The sequence below is a fragment of the Vulpes vulpes genome, chromosome 8 (genome assembly GCF_048418805.1).
Source record: "Vulpes vulpes isolate BD-2025 chromosome 8, VulVul3, whole genome shotgun sequence".
NCBI classification, from domain to species: Eukaryota; Metazoa; Chordata; class Mammalia; order Carnivora; family Canidae; genus Vulpes; species Vulpes vulpes.
The window spans coordinates 59,543,268-59,552,621 of NC_132787.1; the positions used below are offsets into that span (position 1 = coordinate 59,543,268).

Genomic DNA, 9,354 nt, shown 5'->3' on the forward strand with positions numbered 1-9,354 from the left:
CACAGTTCTGAAAAGGATTATGTGAATGGCTATACATTGAGTCTGTTCTCCATCCTTCCATCCCTTGCTCTCTGCCCTTTCTCAGCAGGAAATTAGGGAGTCTTTGGAGAAACTTTGGAAGTTGGAAAGTCTTTGGACCCCAAGAGAAAAAAAAAATAGAGGTTGTTGAAATTGACAGTTTTTCAACAAATGACCAGCCAAGTCACTTAGCAGTGAGGCTCAACGACCCCAAACCCTCGCACTCCAGCACACAGAGCTTCTAATCCGTGTTTTATTTCCCCACTTTTTTTTTGCAGAAATTATTTTTATTACATTAAAGTATTCCTTAATGACCTCTCAATTATTCACATGAAGTTCAGAAAGCAGATTTATGACTGTATAAGCCATGTCTTTGGAGATTTATTAATTTTCTACAAAATATTCCCTAGAGTAGGTTACTCTAGAAGTGGTAGTAGATGAGGTCTAAGAGGCTGTGGACTTGGGAGAGCTTATTCCTGCTTATCCGGCTGTCCAGTTGGACCACAAGACTTAGGGACAAGGACGGACATGTTTTCTCTGTTGAATTTAAAGTTTTAAAATGGTTTGCGTGCACTTTCCTGCATGCATCAGTTCAAAGGCTTCATTTGAGAGGACATGAGAAGGCAGATTGTGAGGCACAAATTCATCAACTTGAATCTTTTTGGACATGTATTTGGACACCAACTTTTGGACACTTTCCACACTCTTGCATTCTCCAAAGGCAGTGCCTTTCTGCCTGTGGCGTTTTACCAGCTGAAACGGGCGAGTGGCGATTTCTTCACCTGAAGCAGCTACACCAACTTCCACGCTGATGCCCCAGCCTTTGTGGCAGGCCACTGGTGCTGCTCTCATGACCATCAGGTTACCAGTACGCTCAGAGGACTAGTCTACTTCCTCTATGGGTTTCCTGAAGTCCTGGGGTTAATACATTCAGAGACTCCAAACTTCTTAACCCTTGAGAATTTATCAGTGTCCAGACCCATGATCTGGGATGCACCAGCCACCTTACAGCCCATGATAGCTGCCAACCCAACTCCACCTAGGCTAAAGGTGGCACGAGGTAAGCCAGGCTCTGCCCTGGCAGTGGTCACACCAGCCCCGTAACCAGTCGAAATGCCACAACCCAGAAGGCAGACTTTATCCAAAGGTGCTGGGGATCCCTGGGTGGCGCAGCGGTTTGGCGCCTGCCTTTGGCCCAGGGCGCGATCCTGGAGACCCGGGATCGAGTCCCACATCAGGCTCCCGGTGCATGGAGTCTGCTTCTCCCTCTGCCTGTGTCTCTGCCTCTCTCTCTTTCTCTCTGTATGACTATCATAAATAAATAAAATTTTAAAAAAAATTTTATCCAAAGGTGCTAAAGGATCAATTTTAGCAACAGAGATATCAGCCATGACTGGATATTCAGAAAATGTGCTGGTTCCCATGTAATGTAGAGTTGTCTTTCCTTTGCAAGTAAATCTGCTAGTACCATCTGGCATTAATCCTTTCTCCTGAGTAACTCTTATTTTCTGGCAAGGATTTGTTTTAGGGTTTAGATAAAACTTATGTTCTCCACACTGGGGGATGTAAAACGGGATGACAGTATCAACTGGCTTCAGCATAGCATAGTATTGGTCCTTTGCCAATACTTTCCATGATTCTAGCACCTTCATGTCCCAAGATCACTGGAAAACTCCCTTCAGGATCAGCCCCACTCAGGGTATAGGCATCAGTGTGGCCAACTGTAGCAGTAATAATCTTAATTCAAATCCTCAAGATGATGCCAGTGGCCTATTCTCAATAATGTTTATATAAACAAAGAATGTGGGGATCCCTGGGTGGCTCAGCGGTTTGGCACCTGCCTTTAGGCCAGGGTGTGATCCTGGAGTCCTGGGATCGAGTCCCACAACGGGCTCCCTGCGTGGAGCCTGCTTCTCCCTCTGCCTGTGCCTCTGCCTGCCTCTCTCTCTCTCTCTCTCTCTCTCTGTCTCTCATGAATAAAATCTTAAAAAAAAAAATGTGAAGACATTTCCTATAGAAGAAGAGAATACAGAAACAACTTTGAAAAAAAAATCTAGAATCAATGTATCTAAAGGATTCTCAAAATTAACTCTGGAAGCTAGAAAGACAAGCAGTGCCTTCGGAATTCTTTTTTTTTTTTTTTTTTTAAGATTTTATTTATTCATGAGACAGAGAGGCAGAGACAGGCAGAGGAAGAAGCAGGCTCCATGCAGGCAGCCCGATGTGGGACTTGATCCCAGGATTCCAGGATCACACCCTGGGCAAAGGCAGGCGCTAAACCACTGAGCCACCCAGGGATCCCCATGCCTTTGGAATTCTTATGAAAATTTCCAACCTAGGACTCTATGTATAGTCAAATTATTAGTTAAGTTGAGGATGGAGTAAAGACATTTTCAGTCAAGTGAGATCTCTAAAACAGTTATTACCTGAGTTTCTTAAGGAGCTGCTGGAGAATGTGCTCTTCTGATCCAACAAAGAGAAGAGGTATTGGCAAACTTCGAGATTAATGAAAGAGAATCCCAGGATCATATTTGTACACTCAATGGAGAGCAACCAGTCCCAGATTAGAACAGCGTGACTCCAGAAACAAACATTTTAAGAGCTCCCATCACAAAGATGATCCCCATCATGGTACAATGTTTTTATGCTCAGGAGCAGAATGCCCAGGTGAGCCTGGCCCATGTTTCTATCCTACAGTTGGCTTGCCCTGTGTCCTCATGAGGGTCCTGGTCTCCCCTCCTTGATCTGCTGGAAGTGTTCTGCTCTGTCTTATTCCCAGAGAGTTTAGAAATAGAAACTTCATATGAGTTCATCTGAACATATTCCTCCCAAATGTGCTGTACGTAGCCTGCATCCCAGCCTTATCAGAAACCCCAACAATGCCAAACCCTTTGTTTCCCAGGATTAGTTTATAACCTTTCCCCCTAATTTCCCCAGAATAGACTTTTGTAGCTGTCAGGAAAGCTGTAACCAGAACATGACCCAGAGATTGTTTATTTTCTCATATGGGTCTTTGTCCAAGCATTGAAATATTGCCTTCTGCTATAGACTGAATATTGGTGTCCTCTCCCTGCCCCCCTGCAAATTTGTATGTTGAAATCTAATCCCCCTGCAGCCCAGGGGGCTCAGCAGTTTAGCACCGCCTGCAGCCTGCAGCCAGGGATGTGATCCTGGAGACCCGGAATCGAGTCCGGTGTGGGGCTTCCTGCATGGAGCCTGCTTCTCCCTCTCTCTCTCTCCCTCTCTCTGAATACATACATACATACATACATACATACATACATAAATAAATAAATAAATAAATAAATTTTTTAATGAAATCTAATCCCCAATGTGATGGTTTTTGGATGTGAGACCTTTGGGAGGTGATTAGGTCATGAGGGCGGAGCACCCAGGAGTAGGATTAGTGCCCCTATGAAAGAGACCCCAGAGAGTTTCCTCCCCTCTTCTGCATATATGACACAGTGAGAGGACTGCTGTCTATGAGCCAGGAAGTGGGCTCTCACTATACACCAAATCTGCTGATGCCATTGTCTTGGATTGCCAGCCTCCAGAACTCTAGAACATTGAGGAATCAGTATTTGTTGTTTAATCTAACCAGACTGGTATTTTTGTTATAGTAACCTGAGGAGTCTAAGGCACCTCCACTGAACATAGCTAGGTTGTGCTTGTTTCTTAGTTTTTATATTAATTGCCTTAATTAATTAATTGCTAATTATTTGAGAGAAAGAACACAAGCAGGGAGAGCAACAGGCAGAGGCAGGGGGAGAAGCAGGCTCCCCACTGAGCAAGGAGCCTGATGCAGAGCTCAATCTCAGGACCCTGGGATCATGACCTGAGCAGAAGGCAGACTTCCAACTGACTGAGGCACCCAGGCACCTCAATAAATAAAAATTTAAAAAAAAGTTTTTTTTAAATTAAATTTCACAAGATAGGAGAAATTATCCTGGATTAATCTAGGTCCCAATGTAATCACAAGAGTCCTTACAGGAGGGAAGTTAGACGTTAGAGAGGGGAGAAAATGCTAAATGGCTGGCTCTGAAGATGAGGGAAGGAGACCATGAGCCAAGGAATGGGTAGCTTTCTGAAACTGGAAAAGACAAGGAAACAAATCATTCCCAGAATGTTCTGAAGAAACTCAGCCTTATAAATCCCATTTTAGGCTTCTGACCTCCAAAACTATAAAATATAAATTTGTTTTTCTTTAAGCCACTAAGTTTGTGCTAATTTGCCACACCACCAATAGAAAACTAATATAACAATACATTATAATAACTGTTTGATTAATATGGTTAAAAATGTGTTTATTGTAGGCAATTTAGAAAATACAGCAAAAAAGAAGAAAAAGAATATTCAGAAGCTCATCATCAGGATAGCCTTTCTATATCAAAGGGTACTGTATTATATTTTATTTCATTTCATTTAATTTTATATTTTACAGAGAGAGAGCACAAACAGAGGGAGCATCAGGCAGAAGGAGAGGGAGAGGGGATCCCTGGGTGGCGCAGCGGTTTAGCGCCTGCCTTTGGCCCAGGGCGTGATCCTGGAGACCCGGGATCGAGTCCCATGTCGGGCTCCCGGTGCATGGAGCCTGCTTCTCCCTCTGCCTGTGTCTCTGCCTCTCCCTCTCTCTCTCTCTCTCTCTCTCTCTCTCTGTGTGTGACTATCATAAATAAATTAAAAATTAAAAAAAAAAAAGAAGGAGAGGGAGAAGCAGGGAGGCAATGTGGGACTCGATCCCAGGACCCTGGGATCATGACCTCAGCCAAAGGCATAGGCTTAACCCAATTGAGCCACCCAGGCATCCTGAGCGTACTGTTTTTTTTTTTTTTAATATATGTATTTTTAAAATTTTTATTTACTTATGATAGTCACAGAGAGAGAGAGAGAGGCAGAGACACAGGCAGAGGGAGAAGCAGGCTCCATGCACCGGGAGCCCGACGTGGGATTCGATCCCGGGTCTACAGGATCGCACCCTGGGCCAAAGGCAGGCGCCAAACCGCTGCGCCACCCAGGGATCCCGCGTACTGTTTTTAATACCAGTGGAGTATAAAGTCACAAAGAAAAACTCAACATTTTATTCAATTTCAATACAAATTTGTTGCATACCAATGGGATAAAAAATAAGAAAAAAGATAGGGATGCCTGGGTGGCTCAGCAGTTGAGCATCTGCCTTTGACTCAGGTTGTGATCCCGGGTCTGGGGATCAGGTCTCGCATCAAGCTCCCTGCAGGGAGCCTGCTTCTCCCTCTGCCTCTGCCTCTGCCTCTCTCTGTGTGTCTCTCATGAATAAATAAAATCTTAAAAAAAAAAAAAGACTACGGGGGCACTATAAACTTATTTATGAATGGATGTTTAACTATCTATTTTACCATGCTTCCTACCGTGAGGATTAACGTTTATTATATTAGATCCTCTGTGCTTCTTCTATCTTTAGAATATATTGTTGCATATTGGAATTCTATTTCCAAGTGACAGAAAGCTAACTAAAAATATCTTAAGCAATAAAAGGGTATTTATTGGTTCATTTAACTGGTAAGGACAGAGTATAGCTGGGTGCAGGGTCAACTAAATCCAGGGATCCTGGGTCATCCTAATGGTTTTTCATCTCTCTTTTTCCTTTTCTGGCCTTATTCTCTCCTGCTATGGAGAGCCTTCCTCTGTACAACAGGAGCCAAGGCCAAGGCAGCTCCAGACTTAACATCAGCCCACTTTAGTATCTCGGAGGAAACAAGTGTATCAGTATATACAATTCCAGAGAAGGGTTTTGGTTGATCTGGTCGGGATTTCATGTTCAGTCCTTGGACTCAGAGGTATGGCCAGGGGTTGGGGTCATGTGATGAGCCAGGCCTGGGGCGTGTACCTGACTGTGGTCTTGGTGGTAGATACTGTAGTTGGCAGTTGATCCAACTGGAGTGATAGTTTTCCCAAAGCAGGATGGGGATGGTTCTTCCACCAGCAGAAAGAGAGAAAGAAGTTAGGCAGATAAAAATGTTATCTATTATACTTTAGATCTTCCCTAGGTTAAAAGATAACCCCTTTGATTCAGCTGGCCCAGTATGGTAAACAGTTCACCCACCTACCCACCTACTCCCCATGATGTTTTCTTTATAGAGAAAAGTATAATAGACATGTAATATTTATTATGCTATAATTTTATTAGTGGAGAATGGGGATGTTTTTACAGATCTATTATATAGTTTAGGCTGGGAAATAGCCATAAAAGTTGAGAGATGAGAGATAAGTAATTTGTTATTAACAGTAGGTCAAGATCTGAAATTTCCTATATATGTTAGAGATTTTTAAATATATTCTACATGGGGCTCCTGGGTGGCTCAGTGGTTGAGCATTTGTCTTCAGCTCAGGTCCTGATCCCGGGTCTGGGGATCGAGTCTCGCATCAGGCTCCCTGCGAGCAGTCTGCTTCTCCCTCTGCCTATGTCTCTGCTTCTCTCTGTGTGTCTCTCATGAATAAATAAATAAAATCTTTAAAAAAATAAAAATTTAAAAAATAAATATATTCTACAGATTCAAGATTATTCCTCTAATGTCTGTCTTACTTGGATGGATTCCCATAGGTTTTCTGAAAGGAAAAGGGGATTAACTCAGAGCATACTGTTTCAGTGACTCATTGTAGCAGGAACTACTACTTGTCCCTCAAACATATGTTGTCCCTTTCTATGATAATGGAAGTTTTAGCTGGGCACATAGCTGCTTAGCCAAAGACGCATCTCCCCATTTCCCATCAAATCATGTGCATACCTCCACGTGACTAGGTTGTGTTCAGTGAGATAGGGACAGTTGTGATATATGCAACTTGCAAATCGTGCCCTTAATTTCCACATTCACCAACCAGGAACCTTACACCTGGACAGTGATGACTTATCTAACATCACAACATCAATTACTGTCAAGCCAACATTGGAAGAAAGGGTGGCAGATAGAAAAGGGAAAAGGAGGTTACTGGGCTGATAACGATGTGAACCATATGCTTTGTATTTATTTTATGTAATGATTAAATAGCCTATGTTCAGTGGCTATAAATTTCCATTTTAATGAGATTTGGATACAACACAGCATTTTATATTCATTCCAATGAAATTTTACTGTACATTAAAGACCATTAATATCGATTGCAACATTTTGACTTAACTTCAGTTAAACTTTGGTTTCACACACACACACACACACACACACACACACACACAAAAACACTTTGGTTTCACAACGCTGATTCTGCACCATCACAAAAATATTAATTACAAGAGAATGTCGAATCAATTGAGAATAGAACAAAGTACACTAGTAATACTAGTTTATATACAATTTGCTACAATTAGAAATGCCCTTAAAATGGATATTAACAGGGACACCTGGGTGGCTCAGTTGGTTAAGAATTCCACTCTTGGTTAAGAGTCTGACTCCTTTTTTTTTTTTTTAATTTATTTATGATAGTCACAGAGAGAGAGAGAGAGAGAGGCAGAGACACAGGCAGAGGGAGAAGCAGGCTCCATGCACCGGGAGCCCGACGTGGGATTCGATCCCGGGTCTCCAGGATCGCACCCTGAGCCAAAGGCAGGCGCCAAACTGCTGCGCCACCCAGGGATCCCAAGCGTCTGACTCTTGATCTTAGCTTGGATCTTGATCTCAGGATTGTGAGTTCAAGCCCTGCACTGGGCTCCACATTGAGCTTGGCGCCTACTTTAAAAATTTAAAAAAAAAAAGTACAATGGATATTAACATCTTGTTACAATGAAATTTTGTTCCTGTGAATACATAATCTTATTTCAGTTCTAAGGTGACAAGAAGGGATCTTAGAAGGGACCCCAAATGTCCCATTGTATGTCAATAAGTGAAATGTTTAAATATAATAGGAGGAGGAGAGGTTTTAACATCCTACTATAATTTTCTTTCTCCAGATTGTGAAAATTTTTGGCCAAGTAATGTGAGTATGGAGTTTAAGCTTACAGAATCAGGACACTTAAAAGCTCAGCTTCACCATACTTCAGTGTTCCCTACTCCTACTGTACAATCAAATTCTTGCAAAAAGGAAATATGTCTGTCCAGCCTGGAAAATAGCTTTCTTAAACTGAATTCTGTTAATGACCGTGTATGTTAGGCTTTTGCTGATAATTATAATTAAATTTTAACCACTCACTAAAATGGCCCTAAGAACATCTACTTGGCCACACTTAAATGTCTTTTTCCTTATTTTATGTCTTGTGCTTTTCACTAAGTTTGAAGATTCTCCCTTCAATCCAGATTTTGGTATTCTCTCCTAATTTTGTTGTTGTTGTTGTTGTTGTTTTAAGATTTTATTTATTTATTCATGAGAAACACAGAGAGAGGCAGAGACACAGACAGAGGGAGAAGCAGACTCCCTGCAGGGAGCCTGATGTGGGACTTGATCCCAGGATCCCAGGATCACACCCTGAGCTAAAGGCAGAGACTCAACCACTGAGCCACCCAGGCGTCCCTCCTAATTTTGAAAAGGAAACTGCCAATTTCTTGTAGTATTCTTGTTTGACCATAGAGGGCACAAAGTCATTAAAAAGTTAAATAAATTGCTCATGGAGCAATTCATAGTACCTGTCGGCTCTCTACTTCATGATGTGAGAAAATGGAGATAATTTACTCTGATGTTTTAAATACTGAAAATCCTGTTTTTTCCCAGAGGTTAAATTTAATTTCACATAGACTTTGCTTTCATTGTTCAAAATATAAAGGATACTCAACTCACCAGAAAAATAAAAAATGATCAACTTGATCTCCTAGACTGTCAGATTCACCCTGGAGATCAACAAAGAAACAGTGCTACTGAATCTAAATTAGCAATTACTTTGCCACCATTAATCTCAATTTCTAACAAAAAATAATAGAAGATATTGATGTACTACATTTATTACAGTGATTTTGCATTATTTTGTTCTATAAAAAGATGCAAAAAATGCAGTGGCAGTATTACAGTAGCACAGGAAAAACATTAGAAAATTAGAAACTAGTAGCATAAAATGATGAAAATTGTAGGATAACTAAAAGAAACTTTTATCATGGGCAACAATACAAATTCCTGGTATTCTTCTAAATGTGCTGAATTTAATCAAATATAAAAAGAAATCTAGGGTGCCTGACTGGCTCAGTCTGTGGAGCATGAAACTCTTGATCTCAGGGCTGTGAGTTTGAGCCCCCTCTTGGGTATAGATAGTACTTAAAACCTTAAAAAAAAAGAAAGGGGAAAAAAAGGGGGTGGGATTAAATAAATAAATAAATAAATAAATAAATAAATAAATAAGAAAGGGGGCAGCCCTGGTGGCTCAGCGGTTAAGCGCCGCCTTCG

At 41.5% G+C, this 9,354-nt stretch overlaps 1 pseudogene; it reads right to left on the reverse strand.

Moving 5' to 3' along the window:
• Positions 1–410: 410 nt before the first annotated feature.
• LOC112916895 (alcohol dehydrogenase class-3 pseudogene) lies at positions 411–1,670 on the reverse strand (annotated as a pseudogene).
• Between the last annotated feature and the right edge of the window lie 7,684 nt (positions 1,671–9,354).